Here is an 18,315-nt window from a genome sequence, read left to right on the forward strand (position 1 = left end):
TAATACATCCTTCCTCAGAACATCTACCTCCTCCAGCCTACCCGCCTGTATCACACTCTCATCCTCAAAAACATGGCCCATCTCCTTGGTGAACACTGAAGAAAAGTATTCATTCAACACCTCCTATTTCTTCTGACTCCATGCACAAGTTCCCACTACTGTCCTTGACCGGCCCTAACCTCACCCTGGTCATTTTATTTCTCACATAAGAGTAAAAAGTCTTGGGGTTTTCCTTGATCCGACCCACCAAGGACTTCTCATGCCCCCTCCTAGCTCAACTGAGCCCTTTTTTAGCTCATTCCTTGCTACCTTGTAACCCTCAAGCGACCCAACTGAACCTTGTTTTCTCATCCTTACATACGCTTCCTTTTCCTCTTGACGAGTCATTCAACCTCTTTTGTGAACCATGGTTCCCTCACACGGCCATTTCCTCCCTGCTTGACAGGTACATATCTATCAAGGACATCCAGTATTTGTTCCTTGACTCCGGCGTCAACGGGCCCTCAAGGTGAGGAATTCTCACCTGTCTCGGCGGCTAGCTGGACGCCGGAGGGGTTGGCGTCGCTCCAGCCGGCATGCGCAGACCAGCCAGCGTATATCGGCACATGCGCGGGGGGTTTCTCTTTTCCGCACGAGCCACGGCGGAGCCCTAGAGGGGCCGACGAGGAAGGAAGAAGAGCCCCCACAGAACAGGCCCGCCCGCAGATCGGTGGGCCCCGATTGCAGGCCAGGCCACTGTGGGAGGCCCTCCGGGATTGGATCCTCTCGTGCCCCCCCCCCCCCCCCCCCTCCCCACCGCGAGGACCGCCCCAACCGTCTTATCTGCCAGGTCCTGCCGTGTGGGACCATACACAACCCACGCCGGTGGAACTGGCCAAAAGCGGTCGGGCCACCGGGCCCCAGAGAATTGCCGGGGGGCTGCTGCCGGAGAATGATGCGGCAGACGGCGTCAGGGTGGGATTCGTGCCACCCCCCCCTCCGGCGATTTTCCGACCCGGCGGGGGAACGGTGGAGATTTACTCCTGAAAATCCTGCAATGAAGTGAAACGAATTCCAAGCTCTACGGGGGGCTAGCAGGGATCCGAAGTGAATCTCGCAGCATTTGCTGCAGATACGACCCCGCATTTCCCGGTCAGAGGCCACGCATGCACACGGCGGCAGCCTCCAGCAGTCCCGCTGTGCTCCATGGCGGACTTAGACCACAGATAGACCCACAAAGGACACCCCTCGATCGGCCACAAGAGGCACATTAATGCCCCGGCTGCCTATAAAGCCCCTCCGGCCTCCGAACGGCTCTTCCCCAAGCAGGACAGCCGCGGACTGAGTCCGCACCCGACACACTGGCATCCTGACCGGCAAGCAGGTTACTTCCACACCGTCGGGTACTCGGCCGGTCGGGAGCGGAGGATTGGTGAGCGGGCCTCTGGCAATGGCCCCCGGCGACGCGGCGTACTCCCCGGTGACGCCGATTTTCAGTGCCCGGAGAATCGCCGAACCGGTGCTGGGCACGATTACAGTGTCAAACTGGATTCTCCGCCCCGGCGCCAGAATCCAGCCAAGATGTATCATGTCAGATTGCCTCATTCAAGAACACCAGGTATAACTGGGATTAAATGTTCCACGGGTATAAGTCCGGCAGATAAAAATGTACATTTAGCATTATTGTAGCAAGTAATTTTTCTAAACCTGAACCCACTTGTAGAAATCCCAATATGAATTCCAAGTCTTTTCAAAAAATACAATACGAGGTGCTTTTTTCTTAATGAGCCTCTACGTTCAGTAATTTGAAGAAGGTGCATAAGGAACTTGCAACGATAGAGAACAAAACAAAAATCTTTCATTTCAATTTCACACTTGAGATCCACTTAATACTTAATCAATATTTGATTACAAGAGCACTGGGACTGCTACAGTTAAATTAAATTCCCATCAGGAATGCTCATTCACTTATTTCAGTGCCAGCAAACAGATCAAACGTTCATTAGAAAATGTTGTATTTAAAAACTGTGTTTCTATCTATGTGACCTTCATCATGGATGAGCTATATTTTTCGTTCTAATCATATGAAAATGTATGCAAATTATATTAATGATATATTTGTCAAGCCTGTTTCATTGGTTAGTGCGGTCTTCCTCCTCCCAAACCCCCAAACAACTTGTGCCACAGACCACACTTGTGAACAATGTGAAATCTAGGGTAAACCACTAGCTAAATGGCAGCCACATGACCAATTAGTCTGCAGCAATTAACCTGTGATTACATTTAAAGGTAAAGTTCCAGCAAAAGCAAAAAATGGGTCTGAATGTAAAGTAATAGATCCTTGAGTATCTTGGAGGTAATAGTGAGAAGAGAAGAAGGCAAAGCATTGCTGAAAATGCATCAATTGTGGTTGTTGGTCGGAAAGGAATGGAATGTAACCATGCAAACACAGTTTTATGGAGGTGGATGGATTTGAGGTACTGGAGAAAGAAGGATTATTGAATAATATTGAGGAGGGGTAAGATATTGCAGTCACAGAGGATCATAGAATCCCTACAGTGCAGAAGGAGGCTATTTAGCCCACTGGGCCTGCACTGACCCTCCGAAAGACCTAGGCCCATTCCCGGCCTATCCCCGTAACCCCACCTCACCTGCACATCTTTGGACACAAAGGGACAATTTAGCATGGCAAATTCACCTACCTTGCACATCTTTGGACTATGGGAGGAAACTAGAGCACTTGGAGGAAGCCCATGCAGGCACTGGGAGAAAGTGCAAATTCCACACAGTCACTCAAGGCCAGAATTGAACCCGGGTTCCTGGCGCTGTGAGGCAGTAGCATTAATCACTGTGCCACCGTGTCGCTTATGCTTTTCGTAAGGACTGTTTCAATTATGTGAGCAGGGTGTAAACCATACTGGCATGTGCTGGCATCATCCCAGCGAATGCGCAGGGGGGTTCGTCTCCGCACCGGCCATGGCGGAGGTCCATAGCGGCCGGTGAGGAGGGAAAGAGTGCCCCCACGGCACAGACCCGCCTGTGGATTGGTGGGCCCTGATCGCGGGCCAGGCCACCGTGGGGGCATCCCCCCCCCCCCGGGGCCAGATCCCCCGTGCCCCCCCGAGGCCGTCCGCAGAGCCAGGTCCCACCGGTAAGTACTAGGTCTAATTTACACCGGTGGGACTGGCCTAATTAGGGCGGCAGCTCGGCGCATCGCGGGCCGGAGAATCGCCGGGGAGCCGCCTGGCGCGGCACGCTTCCTGCCCCTGCCAAAACCCCGGTGCCGAGGAATTCATGTAGGCACCATGGACAAATAAGCTTAGAAAACTACATAAGTAAAGGGTTCAAGATGTGAGAAAGGGTGAGAGGGAAGTTAAGAGAGGTGGGAGGGGTGCAGGGGTGGGTAGAGAAGAACGTGGAAAAGGCAATTAGTAAAGTTGAAGGTAATCATTTCCCTATGTTACAATTTGATAGAATGTAGAAGTGAATGTGATCGGAATAAATTGCCCTATTTCTCCAGTAATGAACTGATCTCAACTATGCCACCAACGGAGACAACAGATCGGAACAAGAGACTTTGGAAGGTGCATTAAAACCTTTGTAGGCTATTAGCCAACAATTCTGTCAAAGGTGTGAAGCACAAAAACTTTCTTTCCTGTTTCTTGATTTTGTGCTTTTGTGATATTTGCTACAAAAGAAGCTGGATGGAATTCAACTTCAGTAACATTTATCACAATGTGAATTCAACATGCTACTGAACATTCTACAAAACATCAATATCCTAAGAATCCAGGTAATTTGAAACATTCAGCTAACAAATGGATTTTTAAAAACTGACCTTCAAAGCAAATAGCTTTGTGCACATTTGTTTGAATAGAAAATGAAAAGTGAAATGTCCGTTAACTAAGAACAAGCAGGGCAGCACGGTGGCACAGTGGGTTAGCACTGCAACCTCATGGCGCCGAGGTCCCAGGTTCGATCCCGTCTCTGGGTCACTGTCCATGTGGAGTTTGCACATTCTCCCCGTGTTTGCGTGGGTTTCACCCCCACAACCCAAAGATGTCCAGGGTAGGTTTATTGGCCACGCTAAATTGCCCCTTAATTGGAACAAAATGAATTGGGTACTCTAAATTTAAAAAAAACAACGAAGAACAAGCAGGATGTAACAGTAAATTACGAAGATTTATCCAAAAATATCTGTGTCCGGTTTTGGGGGCGGTTAGCAGGTGTTTCTCAATGGCTGCAGCGGCGAGAAGCACCCCACTATTCAACGGTGCTTTGCCGGGTTTGTTTTGGCCTTGGGAATTTTCTTTCCTAACGGCGAGCCCAGCAGGAAAGGCTCCTCGCAGACTCGGGCGGTATATTGGAAGGATGCCCTAATCTTACCCCCTCGCCCCGCCTTTCAAAACCACCCCGCATTTTTGAACTCCCCTCCCTTATAACCTCAGTGAGGACCCCGAAACGCCCACTCACCCCTTTCTCCATCTGCCCCCAGGCCCAATCCCTGCAGTGCCAATCTGGCACCTGGGTACCCTGAAACTCTGGCAGTGTCCCGCCAGCCTGGCAGTACAGAGCCACATAGGAAACCTGGTACTGCCAGGCTGGCACTTCCAGAGTACCCAGGTGCCACTGCCACGGTGCCATGCTCGCAGTGCCATGATGCCCAGGTACCACACAGAGTGCCAGGGTGCCACCCTGCCCTGTCCCCAACCACCCTGGTGTATCTAATGGCCTAGGAGACCCCTCCATCCCAGGTCCCATTGTAACTGGTCCACATTAGTGGAAACCAGTACTGAAGGCACCTTGGCAAGGCCTCCCAGACCCGGTTGTTAGGTCCTGGGCATCAGGAGAATTCGGCAATGCAAATTTATATGAGCCCAGATCGAGATCGCACCCAGACTGCGACATCCCAAAAAGATTTTGTTACATCTCTCAAAGCATTTCGAGCATCACAAATATCACGAGATGCCTCTTGCGAGATTCAGCAGCCTCTTCCCCAAACCAGGTTGTACGCGACGAGGCCACTAAATCACGACCATGAAAGTTGAGGGTCATGGTGATTGTTTTTATCCCGTACCTTCAAATTCATTAATATAAAACTGTAACCCTACAAATAGATATGTAGTTATAGTGTTAAAGTCCAGTATTTTGATTCACTCGTGTGTTAAAAGAAACTAAGCATGGCAGCAGCTTATAATTACATGATGCCTTAACTACAATAAACATGCCAAAGAGGAGTGTTATAAAGCAACATTTGACACAAAGCCATCCAAGACGTTATCAGGACAGATGGCAAAAAGCTTGATCAAAGAAGCTGGTGTTAAGGAGTGATTTAAAAGAGGAAAGAAAAAGGTGAAGAGGTTGAAGGAAGAAATCCACCTGCTTTACAGGCAGCATGAGGCGGGACCACCAATGGTGGCGTGATTAAAATGATGAATAATCAAGAAGCCAGAATTATATGAGTGCAGATTTCTTGGAAGACTGTGGGGATTTAGGCGATTATAGTAATAGGGAAGAGCAAGGCCATGAAGGGACTTGAGCACACGGATGAGAATTTTAAAATTGAGACATTGCTTGATCAAGAGCCAGCAAGAGTCAGAAAACACAGAACGTGGCACGGCTGAGGACATGACCAACAGAGTTTTGATGACCCCAGATTTATGGAGAGTCAAATGTGGGAGGCCAGCTAGCTGTGCCCTCAAGAGATAACAAAGGCATGGATCAGAGTTCCATGGTGGGATTCTCTGGCCTCTCAGGCCCGTGTTTCACGGCAACAGGAGGTGGCACGCTGTTTGCTGGTGGCGGCTTCTGAGCTCCCATCACTGTCAATCGGAATTGCCATTGAAGCTGGCACACCTGGGGGTTGTACTGCCAGCGGGGCAGAGAATCCCCCTGCCAGCAAAATGCCAAGAATTCCAGTCTCAACATCGGATGAGCTGTGACAAGCAATATATGGTGTTATATTGGAGGTGGAATTCGATTCTATGGATATGTGGTCAGAAGTTCATCTCAGGAGCAATGGCACCGAGGACAGAATTTTCCCATATTTCCTTTGTGTTGGGCCCATCGAGAAAATCAGGGTGGGATTCTCCAACCCCCCGCCGGGTCGGATAATCACTGGAGGGCGGGGTGAATGCTGTCGAATCCTCCGGCGGCGGTTTTCGGGTGAGGGCGGGGATCGTGCCGCGCCAGTCGGGGACCGCTGGCAGTGGCCCCCCCCCCGGCGATTCTCCGGGCCCCGATGGGCCGAGTGACCGCCTATTTTCGGCAGTCCCACCGACGTGGATTAGACAAGGTCCATAGCTTTGAGGGCAGCTAGCAGTGTCCTCGGGAGGAGGGGCGTGGGGGATCCGGCCCCGGCGGGTGGCCCCCACGGTGGCCTGGCCCGTGATCGGGGCCCACTGATCTGCGGGCGGGACTGTGCCGTGGAGGCACTCTTGCCCTTTGCGCCGGCTTGTGTAAGGCTCCGTGATGGTCGGCGCGGAGAAGAAACCCCCTGCGCATGCGCAGGAATCACACCAGCAGTTCTGCGCAAGGGCCAGAACACGTTGGCACTCCTGTCTATGTAGACAGTCAACTAGGTGAGGGGCTGTACTGGACCTAGTATTGGGGAATGTAGCCATCTAAGATGGACACTGGGCTACAAAATGGAGAACCGCAAGGAACACAGGGAAAAACAGTCATAGTGAGGACACACAGCTTGCAAAAGACATTTTGCACGTACAGAAACCAGTTTCCAAAGAGTTGCAGAGTTTCAGCCAAAGGTGCAAATGGGAAACAGATCTGCATATTAATGAGGTGATCCCGGCCCAGGCCCAGGTACAATAGAAACATTTAAGTATCGATGGATACTTTTCCATAGACGCCCAGACAGAATGGCGCCAAAGCAACCAAAACAAAGAGCCGTAGGGTCCGCCCCAAATATCGAGGAACGACCCTAGGATTGGGGAGTTTGAAAGATATCGATTTGGAAAGACCCAATAGATGAGGGAACCACCCCAAGGGGGCCTGAACCTCCTGGGACCTATAAAAAGAAGGTCAAGCACATGACTCGGTCTGTTGCTTCCAGACTCCGGCCCAGACCTGTTGCATCGCATCCTGACTCCAGTTTCATCACCGGCCGTTGAGCATCAGCCATCGAACTGTAAGTGCCAACACAACGATCGCTACGTGATCCAGACCTTGCTAGCTCTTGACAACTTTGCCAATCAGAAAGTTACAGACCAAGAACGGGACGAAGGCCTTGCTCCCTGACCTTGCCTGTTCCTGTCTAGATAAGTATTTAGTTGTTTAGCATTAGAAGTAAGTTAGTCTCTTTAGCGTATGCATGAGTATTTATTATATTTGTTATAATAAACACCAATCGTTTAGACTTACTAATCGGTGTATGGATTTATTACTTTGAACCTGACCTTGATATACTTGTGACGGTGTCTCAATACGACACCTGGCGACTCCGAGCATAATTACACATACAGAGCCATAGTAGTGTTAAGCACACGGCCTTTAAACGGAGGCGTGTTAATCACACTCCAGTAAAACGAGCAACAGGAATGAACCCGGCCAGGTGGTAGAAGTTTCACTAGGGGAGCATTTCGGGAACAATGACCACAATTCAGTAAGTTTTAAAGTGCTTAGTGGACAAGGATAAGAGTGGTCCTCGGTGAATGTGCTAAATTGGGAGAAGGCTAATTATAGCAATATTAGGCGGGAACAGAAGAACCTAGATTGGGCGAGGATGTTTGAGGGTAAATCAACATCTGACATGTGGGAGGCTTTCAAATGTCAGTTGAAAGGAATTCGGGACCGACATGTTCCTGTGCGGAAGGATAAATACGGCAAATTTTGGGAACCTTGGATAACGAGAGATATTGTAGGCCTCGTCAAAAAGAAAAATGAGGCATTTGTCAGGGCTGGAAGGCTGAGAACAGACGAAGCCTGTGTGGAATATAAGGAAAGTAGGAAGGAACTTAAGCAAGGAGTCAGGAGGGCTAGAAGAGGTCACGAAAAATCATTGGCAAATAGGGTTAAGGAAAATCCCAAGGCTTTTTACATGTACATAAAAAGCAAGAGGGTAGCCAGGGAAAGGGATGGCCCACTGAAGGATAGGCAAGGGAATTAGTGTGGTGCCAGAGGAAATGGGCGAGGTACTAAATGAATACTTTGCATCAGTAATCACCAAAGAGAAGGAATTGGTGGATGTTGAATCTGGAGAAGGGTGTGTAGATAGCCTGGGTCACATTGAGATCCAAAAAGACAAGGTGTTGGACGTCTTGAAAAAATATTAAGATAGATAAGTCCCCAGGGCCGGATGGGATCTACCCCAGAATACTGAAGGAGGCTAGAGAGGAAATTGCTGAGGCCTTGACAGAAATCTTTGGATCCTCACTCTCTTCAGGTGATGTCCTGGAGGACTGGAGAATAGACAATGTTGTTCCTTTGTTTAAGAAAGGTAGGAAGGATAATCTAGGGAACTACAGGCCGGTGAGCCTTACGTCAGTGGTAGGGAAATTACTGGAGAGAATTCTTCGAGACAGGATCTACTCCCATTTGGAAGCAAATGGACGTATTAGCGAGAGACAGCACAGTTTTGTGAAGGGGAGGTCGTGTCTCACTACTATGATGGAGTTTTTTGAAGAGGTCATAAAGATGATTGATGCAGGTAGGGCAGTGGATGTTGTCTATATGGACTTCAGTAAGGCCTTTGACAAGGTCCCTCATGGTAGACTGATATAAAAGGTGCAGTCACACAGGATCAGGGGTGAGCTGGCAAGGTGGATAAAGAACTGGCTAGGTCATAGAAGGCAGAAAGTAGCAATGGAAGGGTGCTTTCCTAATTGGAGGTCTGTGACTAGTAGTGTTCCGCAGGGATCAGTGCTGGGACCTTTGCTGTTCGTAGTATATATAAATGATTTGGAGGAAAATGTAACTGGTCTGATTAGTAAGTTTGCAGACGACACAAAGGTAGGTGGAATTGCGGATAGCGATGGGGACTGTCAGAGGGTACAGCAGGATTTAGATTGTTTGGAAACTTGGGCGGAGAGATGGCAGATGGTGTTTAATCCGGACAAATGTGAGGTAATGCATTTTGCAAGGTCTAATGCAGGTTGGGGATATACAGTGAATGGTAGAACCCTCAAGAGTATTGAAAGTCAGAGAGATCTAGGTGTACAGGTCCACAGGTCACTGAAAGGGGCAACACATGTGGAGAAGGTAGTCAAGAAGGCATACGGCATGCTTGCCTTCATTGGCCGTGGCATTGAGTATAAGAATTGGCAAGTCATGTTGCAGCTGTATAGAACCTTAGTTAGGCCACACTTGGAGTATAATGTTCAATTCTGGTTGCCGCACCACCAGAAGGATGTGGAGGCTTTAGAGAGGGTGCAGAAGAGATTTACCAGGATGTTACCTGGTGTGGAGGGCTGTAGCTATGAGGAGCGGTTGAATAAACTCGGATTGTTCTCACTGGAACGATGGAGGTTGAGGGGCGACCTGATAGAGGTCTACAAAATTATGAAGGACATAGGCAGAGTGGATAGTCAGGCTTTTCCCAAGGGTAGAGGGGTCAATTACTAGGGGGCATAGGTTTAAGGTGCGAGGGGCAAGGTTTAGAGGAGATGTATTAGGCAAGTTTTTTACACAGAGGGTAGTGGGTGCCTGGAACTCGCTGCCGGAGGAGGTGGTGGAAGCAGGGACGATAGTGACATTTAAGGGGCATCTTGACAAATACATGAATAGGATGGGAATAGAGGGGTACGGAATGGAGAAGATTTAGTTTAGACGGGCAGCATGGTCGGCACGGGCTTGGAGGGCCGAAGGGCTGGTTCCTGTGCTGTACTATTCTTTGTTCTTGTTCCTGCGCATGCTCCAACTCGCGCCGGCTGGCGGAGGCCCTTCGGCGTCGGTTGGCACGGTGCCAACCACTCCAGCACCGGACTAGCCCCCGGAGCTGCGGAGCAATCCACACCTTCCGGGTAGCCTGATGCCGGAGTGATTTACGCCACTCTTTGGCGCCGGTACAGCCCGTCCCGCCGATTGCGGGAGAATCCCGCCCCCAGAGAGAATACCACTGACACCAAAGACGAGAAAACTCACTGGACTGTATTCTCCGCCACCGCTGATAGTGGGGTTCCTGATGTAGCAGAGAATCGGATGCCAGAAAAAATTGGGATCGGCGTCAGGCGATATATGAAAATGGATGAAAATGATCCCCGGTGTCATTGAGGACCACCCAGGATGACAGGTTGGCTCATAGGGCACAATGGATACCTACTGTGACCATGGCTGATGACGCCTGTGCAAAGGCCTGAGGTGGAGAGGAAGATTATATTGAGGCCCACATTGCCAACCATGCTGTCATTGGGCAGTAGTGCATTGGACTGCTGAAAATGCCGTTCAATGCTCTGGTGGTGCCCAGCAGTATACCCCTCAGACAGTCACCAGCCACGTTATGTTCTGCTGTGCCTTGTACAACCTGGCACAGCATGAGGGCAAATCTTGGTGAAGGGGGAGGTGGAGGGACATACGGCCTCATCTGAGGAGGAAGCAGACCGGGGGGGGGCTAGAGGACGAGCGGCGGCAAACGTCTGCCAGGAAGGTCAAGGAGGCCCTCATCATCTCCAGATTTGCATAGGACATGGCTGTGTATGTCAGCGCGACACCCCCAGCCAATCACCAAAACCCTTCCATTTACCTCCTTCCCTCCTGCCCCCCAATCCTCCTTGCCCTCCTATTTCCCAGATTTCCCCCAATCCTGCCTTCCCCGTCCCCCACCCCCCACACCCTCCCCCCCATCCCCCCTCCACTCAAATTGACTGCCATCACACTGCCCCCTCCCTGCCCACCCTGTTCCACCCTCCATTCGTCTGTATAACATTACTCGAAGGTGATGAGCCTGTGTCAAAACTGTCAGCAGCACTCCACACAAGGGAGGAGAGTGATGACACCTCACTGTGAGGAAAGCTCTGGTGCTCCTCAGTTTCTGCTAAAGTCTGACTCCTCTCTTTCTGCTCACAGCGCCCTCGCACCCATCGTCTGAACAGGGTCATGCTCCAGAATTTCCACTGCGGTCGCCACCCTAGCAGTGTTGACCTGGGTGCCAAATATTTCCGGCACCATCTTGTGCACCTGAAGCCTTTGGCACTCCTCCAATCGGCTTTCCAGTCACTGGAATACCGCTGACATCCCCTCTTGAATGTCACGGCTCTGCCTATCATGTGCATCAGCTCTGGGAGAATCATGTTCAGAGGCTCGGCATCTGACTGGAACCCAGCTGATTCCTCGGATACATCAGATCTCTGACTGTTGTCTGTTTGGATGTTCCTGCCCCCAAAGATGTGCATCAGCAACTGTGAGGTGCTCACCAGATTCTTCCCTAGAACCCTGGGCGGGATTCTCCGACCCACCGCTGGGCCGGAGAATCGTCAGGGGGCCGCGCGAATCATGCCATGCCGCCCCGCGCCGGGATGCCTTTCTTCTACCCGTGAAAAAACGGGCGGGCGCGCATGGCGCCGGGCCGCACAGAGAATCACCGCAAACAGCCATAGCGGCGATCCTCCGGCGGCACCGCGAGTCTCCGGCCCGGATGGACCGAGCGGCCGTCCGAAAAAATCCAAATCCCACCGGCGGTGTTCTGACATGCTTTGGGCCGGTGGGACCTCGGGGTCGAAGGGTCCAGGGGCGGCCAGTGGTAGGGGGAAGAGGAGGTCCAACCCTGGGGAGGGCCTCTGAAGTGGCTTGGCCCACGATCGAGGCCCAACGATTGGTGGGCCAGCCTCTCTGGCTGCAGACCACTTTTCTTCAGCGCCAGCTCCTGTAGCCCTGTGCCATTTGGCGTCGGGGCCAGTGCAGGGATGACGGCCAGTGCGCATGCGCTAGTTGGCACCGGCCCAACTGCGCATGCGCAGACCCCGCGGCGCCGGGTCGCGTCGGGACCGGCAGCAGGAGCGGCAAGGGCCGCTCCAGCGCCGTGCTGGCCCCCCCAGGACCCGAGAATCTGGTCTCGGAACCAGTGCCGACGCGGGAATAAAGTAGTCCCATTTTGGCGCCGGCGCCGACTCTGGAGCCGGACCAGAGAATTGTGGACCCTGTTCATGTTTCTCACTGAGCTGTGTGTCTCTGTGCTAGTGGAAGATGGGGATGACAACTGTGATGCTTTGGTGGCATCCTTGGAGCTCTCCTCCGAGATATTCTTTTGGAAGGGGACCGGTGTGGGGCTAACCAGATGGGCTGGCACCTTCGGATCCTGCAGGAAAATGGAGATGTGGTCAGTGCGAGGGATGGATCAATGGGCTGTATTCTCCATGGTAAGGATAGTGGTAATTCCTGACTTATTGGATCCATTCCTTTGCTTGTCCTGTGAAAGCGTCACTCCTTACACATCTGCTCTGAAAATCCCATGTGCCGGGTAAAGCTCCAAAAACGGCTGGAGAATGGCCGGGTCCGTGGCCGCGCATGGCAGCGGCCTGTAGTGGCTGAGCCTTACAACATGGCGCCGGCCACGCTCGGACCACCATGTAGTGTAATGTCCCCTTGTAACCAGCCTCGCCACCCCCGAACCACCCCCCGCTGGTACCCCCAGCCCCTGCCAAAGCCCCCCCTGCCTGCAGAATGACCCCCTAACTGTGGCGGCACTGGATTCAATCCGCAGCCGCCACGCAGGGTCCACGGAAGAAAATACCATGTGTGATCCAATCCGTCGGGAATTCGGCCCATTGGGGGCGGAGCATCGGGGAGGGCCTCAGGTGACGTCCTCGAGTATGCCGTTTATGAGGGGGCGGAACATCACAAAGGCGGCACCGCCCCTCGTTTTTGCCGCAAACGGGGAATTTCCGGCCGATCGTCGAATAAGATTTTGGCGTCGGCGATCGGAAAATACCACCCAATGCTTATAATTCAGAGAACCATTGAAACTCGTCACTGTCTAAAGAAGAGACTAGAATGCAAAGTGCTGGATTGTGAAACAATGGCTGCCACAGAGAGATCTACCCAAATCCCCTTCGAAATGCATAACGTGTATAGTATGACAGGACAGGCTGCTGTCATTGCAAAGTAACAGCCACAAAGACAGGCTGAAAGCTGGGCTCTCTGTCCCTCTCTCTTTTGGGACAAACACATTACCTGGTTCAGAAGCCAACTTTTTACTGGCAATCTTTTTAAGGGCAACACGGTAGCACAGTGGTTAACACAGTTGCTTCACAGCTCCAGGGTCGTAGGTTCGATTCCCGGCATGGGTTACCGTCTGTGCGGTGTCTGCATGTTCTCCCCGTGTGCGCGTGGGTTTCCTCCGGGTCCTCTCACAGCCCAAAGACGTGCAGGTTAGGTGGATTGGACTTGCTAAATTACCCTTAGTGTCCAAAAAAGGTTGGGTGGGGTATTCGGTTATGGGGATAGGGTGGATGTGTGGGCTTGGGTAGGGTGCCCTTTCCAAGGGCTGGTGAAGACTCGATGGGTCGAATGGCCTTGTTCTGCATTGTAAATTCTATGATTCTAATCTACTAGCAAGTCAAGTTCTGATCATATTGTTATATCATCTACATCTGACCACATCCATGAGACCAGTAAATCCAAATCAGTTGCAACATTTAAACATCTATGTCCCAAGGACTATCAAAGGATGCTTAACCATATATTCTTTTAACTTTTTTTTTATTGGACTCTAAATTCCTTTATTTCCTATGTAAATGTGATGTTGCATTTAATATTTTTCTGTGGGGTTTGGTGGTTAATAGATCAAGAAAACCTTGTTTGATTGGCTCCTCATTGCTCACAGCTTAGAAATTGTTAAATACATTTAGATTCGGAAAAGGCATGCCCTTGTGAAAATGAATCTTAAAGTACGTGTGCGTGCTCAAGTATTGCGGATCTCAATGGGGTCCATGAAATTCAACTTAAGACTGACAATTTTTTCCATGAAGTGCTGGATTTTCTGGTTGAATGATGGTAACAAAACATGTCTGTGATGGTATTTGCACCTATCAGCCCCATGCCAAGGTGATCACCCACTAACCCCTCCAACAGGGTCAACTCTGCATAGCACCAGTAGGTGATCTTGGTTTTGGTGTCCTGTGCCTGCATAATTTTTGTTTACCTAACCGGCTGTGTCTGTAGTAACCTGTATTCCCCAGAAACAAAAGAAGCAAACCATAACCTTTAGTATAATCTATGTTCTGAGTTTAAGCACTTTGAATCTGTGGTACAAGTCTTGTCAGTTGAATTAATTGACTGCATAATAGCCTTGAGGAAAGACTTAAGTAAAACAATGACACTTATCAGACAGATTAATAACACTGCTCATTTTAGTAAATATATTAATCCTGCTTTTCTTGCTCTCTGTGCCCCAGACATACTTTAACGAAAAAAATGGTTTATTACTAATTGTTTTGTCACTATTTATTTAATTTGAGATAAATATAAATATAGGATTTTTACTTCTGAATAGGCTGGGGCTGAACAAAACCAATCCAAAAATATATTGCGACTATCGCTGAAATTGCATTCTATTATGTATATTGAGGATTTATCTTATGTCATACATTGTGATAGTTTATATATTGATTCTCAGCAGTGTTATGGGAAACAATAGCAATGCATTCATTCAACGAGACTTTCGTAGCCACTGACAGCAGTTGCCTTGCTTGAGTAGAAAACAACGTACACAGCAGAAACTAAGGTGAAATGTGCCTCAGTAAAAAAGCCTCTTTGACACAAACAATTACTGGTGTAATATACACTGGGTGTCGAGAGACAGGCTACAAGGTGACATGCCCACATTCGTCCCAACTTAATCTTTAAAGTCAGGAAAAAACAATCCCAATGTGTTTTCAACTTCACTTGTTTAGGCCATTAAGTTAAAACATGCATTTCTTATATTTGTGTTCATTTAGCAAATGACTAATATATTCTCTAAAAGGTATTCTGCATTTGATAATTGTGTCAACTAAAAATGATTGGTTCTGTAGTAAAAATTATTGTATTGTTCTATTATTTCTATTATTTATCTGTATTAAGTGTATTTATTCGACTGCACAAATCAATACACCACATTGGATCCTCCGCTTGTCATTTTGACTATGCTATTAAATTACTGGAGCTGGAGTAAATGAGAAAGAGTATTATTGGATGGGCTGTCTATATTCAACAATATTTCCTTTCTGTTGACAGATTCAATTCACAATCCACAAACCATATTTAAAGTTCCAGAACCCTTGATATTGAATTCTGCTTCATTCTCATCCCCAAGATCATACCTACATTAACCGCTGCTTTCCCTCCATACAGACTTTGAGTCCTATAACTTCCATATAATATTGATTTCTGTGGTGATCAAAACATTTTTGGTGTGTAATTGATAATTCCTTCTGCATTGCCAGTCAAGGTAGGTCCATTTTGGGGGAAACAAAGGCAAATGATCGAAACTTACTGGAATAGTCCGAGGTCCTAACACCAGTGATAAAAGCATTGGACAGGCAACCTTCTGGCCTAAGCTGTGTTTAACATTCTGAGAAATTGTCCTGATTGAGGCATCTGTATGTTTCCATAAAGATCACTAGGAATAACAAAGCATTTTAAAGGGATATGGATGTAGATGGGAAAGAAGAAATGAAAAAGACTCTCAAAAATGTTTGAATGCAGAAGCATCTTTTGGAACAATAACAAAGCAATAATAAAATGGATCAGAAACCATGTCAGGTCCAGTTCATCCCAGTCTTCTGGCAACATTTTGTTTTGGTCTGCCAGGTATCTGAGATAGAACTAAGCTATTGAGAATGTAATTGACATACGTAGGATTTATTTCGGCCTGATATGGAATGGATACTTGGTCCACATAAAAATACATTTGAATTACTTAATTTTGGGAGGTTTTGTGACACAGTGGGCAGTTTCCCTGTCTCTGAGCCAGAGGTTCGAGGTTAAAGTCCCATTCTAGGACTTGGTGGCCTGGGAGATGTGCTCTGAATTTGGCTAAACAGGTTGATTTTTCAATCTGTAAATCCTTCCATCATGCCTATGGCAGGTGGTAAGAGTGAGAGAGACACCTGGTCAGCAGTGTTTGATGCAGAGTGGTTCTAACTTCTGGCTAGAGAACTGTTTGAAGAGAAGCAAACTGTGGTAAACAGGTATAAGCATGTGCTTAGGTTGGGAATCCTTCTACGTCTAAGTTACTTAATTCCAAGGAAGTTAGTTTCAGACTGAAGGAGCAAATTCTAGGTACCAGATTAGAGTGGAACATACTTTGGAAGTATGGCAGCAGCTCAATTATTTTTGTGGAGCCAGGAGGGGAACTTCTGCTCCCCCCCCCCCCCCCCAGTCCCACAATAATAAATTAACACTTACCATCTGGATTCATGTTCAGAGGAACTTTGACTGTCTCTCAGGTTAATGGCACTGATTGATTAAATATCTAATTCTGTGAAGTAACTGGAAACCACTTTCATTCACCAGACGGTGGAGGGAAAGACGACAAGTCGGTAAGAAGTAAGAAGTTTGAATCGGGTTACTCAGTAACTAACAACCAGAACAAAATGAACCAAATATCAGTTCATAAGTTGTTAAGACATGGGAGCAGAATTAGGCCATTCGGCCCATTGAGTCTGCTCCGCCATTCTTTCATGGCTGATATGTTCCTCATTATTGCCTGCAATACTGCAGACCAAGAGCTGGATTGCAAAATCAGCCAGAGCATCTCCTCCCTCGAACACATGACCTAAGAGCAGGAGTAGACAATTTAGCCTCCCGAGCCTGAACACCTTCAATGTGACCATGGCTGATCCCATCCTGGCCTCAATCCACCATCCTGCCCATTCTCCATAAGCCTTTAACCCATCACCAATTAAAAATCTGTCTAACTCCTCCTTAAATTTACTCACTCTCACAGCATCGACCACACTCTGGGGTAGTGAATTCCACAGATTCACAATCCTTTGGGAGAAGTAGTTTTTCCTCAAATCTGTTTTAAATTTGCTACCTCTTATTCTAAGACTATGTGATCTCATTTTAGAATGTGCCACAAGAGGAAGCATCAGTTCTACATCTAATTTATCCCTACCTTTTAGCATCTTGTATACCTCTATTTGATCTCCCCTCATCCTTCTAAGCTCAAGAATATACGCCTAAACTGTTCAACCTCTCCTCATCCGACAAACCCCTCGTCCCTGAAATATATCTAGCGAACCTAATCTGAACTAAAGTGTTGGCTAGACTTGCGAGATGAACAGACACTACCATCACTGAGGAAGGTTCAACGCAATTTTATGAACTAACTTCTAACTAACTAACACACGATGACTGCGGGTCTAAATGATGCTAACTTAAACCAGAGACCTAAGCCTTGTCCGAACCAGTTGATTCTCTCAGCACGTGGTGTGAGTCTGTGCTGGACTGGATGAGTTCTTGTTACACTGAGAGGCAGCACCCAGAATGAGCAGGAACCGTGGTGCCCTCTGCCTTTATAGTGTGTGTATTCTAACTGGTGATTGGCTGCAGTGTTTGTGCATGTTGATTGGTCCCTGTGTGTGTCCATCAGTGTGTGTCTGCACCATGATATACTGGTGTACATTATGACATGAACTGCCTCCAATGCCACTACATCTTTCCTCAAATACGTGGACCAAAACTGTCTCAAGCAAAATTACCAAACTGCTTATGGCTGCCATCGTTTGTTCACTATTCCAATGTCTTTGTAACATAACAAACATTAGCTTGGCACCATTCTGAAAATAATTATAAAGCTTACCATAAATATAATCACCTCATGATAGAAATGCCTGAAAGCTTCTTTCAAAGTCCTGCCCCTCTCTGAAGTTCGAGTACAATTTTCAGCTCAGAGGGTGAAGATTTTACCTGGTGTTTGAGGGTTGAGGAGCCCCAACTTCTGCTGATATATATTGAGTGTGAGAAATGCACTGCAGAGTGGTTGTCAATTCTCTCCTATGGAGGCACAACATGAAGAGTGTATCACGATAATCCATATCCCGTGGCAAGCAGGCAGGGAATATATAAACAAAAACAAGGGCACAATCTAAAGACACAAATACTAGATCAGCTTTTTAAGTAATTATGTGAAAATTCTGGAATGATGCGGTTGCTTGAGATGAGGGGGCAGGAGGTGGTTTGTTACAAAGAGAAAATGCTGTTAGCAATAGAACCAGGAAGTGATTCTTAAGATTTTATGATAAGATAGGGCATTGGGGAGTCAGGCAAGCCTGGGGCATGGTGAATGTGACAGTAATTGGAAACTCAACAGTGGGAAAAGCCCATTTTATTGCACTGAAGTACCATCAGCAACTGAGTAGGAACTACAAAAGCACTGTGATCAGAAAAGAAGGAAAAAGCTTT

The sequence above is a fragment of the Scyliorhinus canicula genome, chromosome 2, assembly GCF_902713615.1.
Source record: "Scyliorhinus canicula chromosome 2, sScyCan1.1, whole genome shotgun sequence".
Lineage (NCBI taxonomy): Eukaryota > Metazoa > Chordata > Chondrichthyes > Carcharhiniformes > Scyliorhinidae > Scyliorhinus > Scyliorhinus canicula.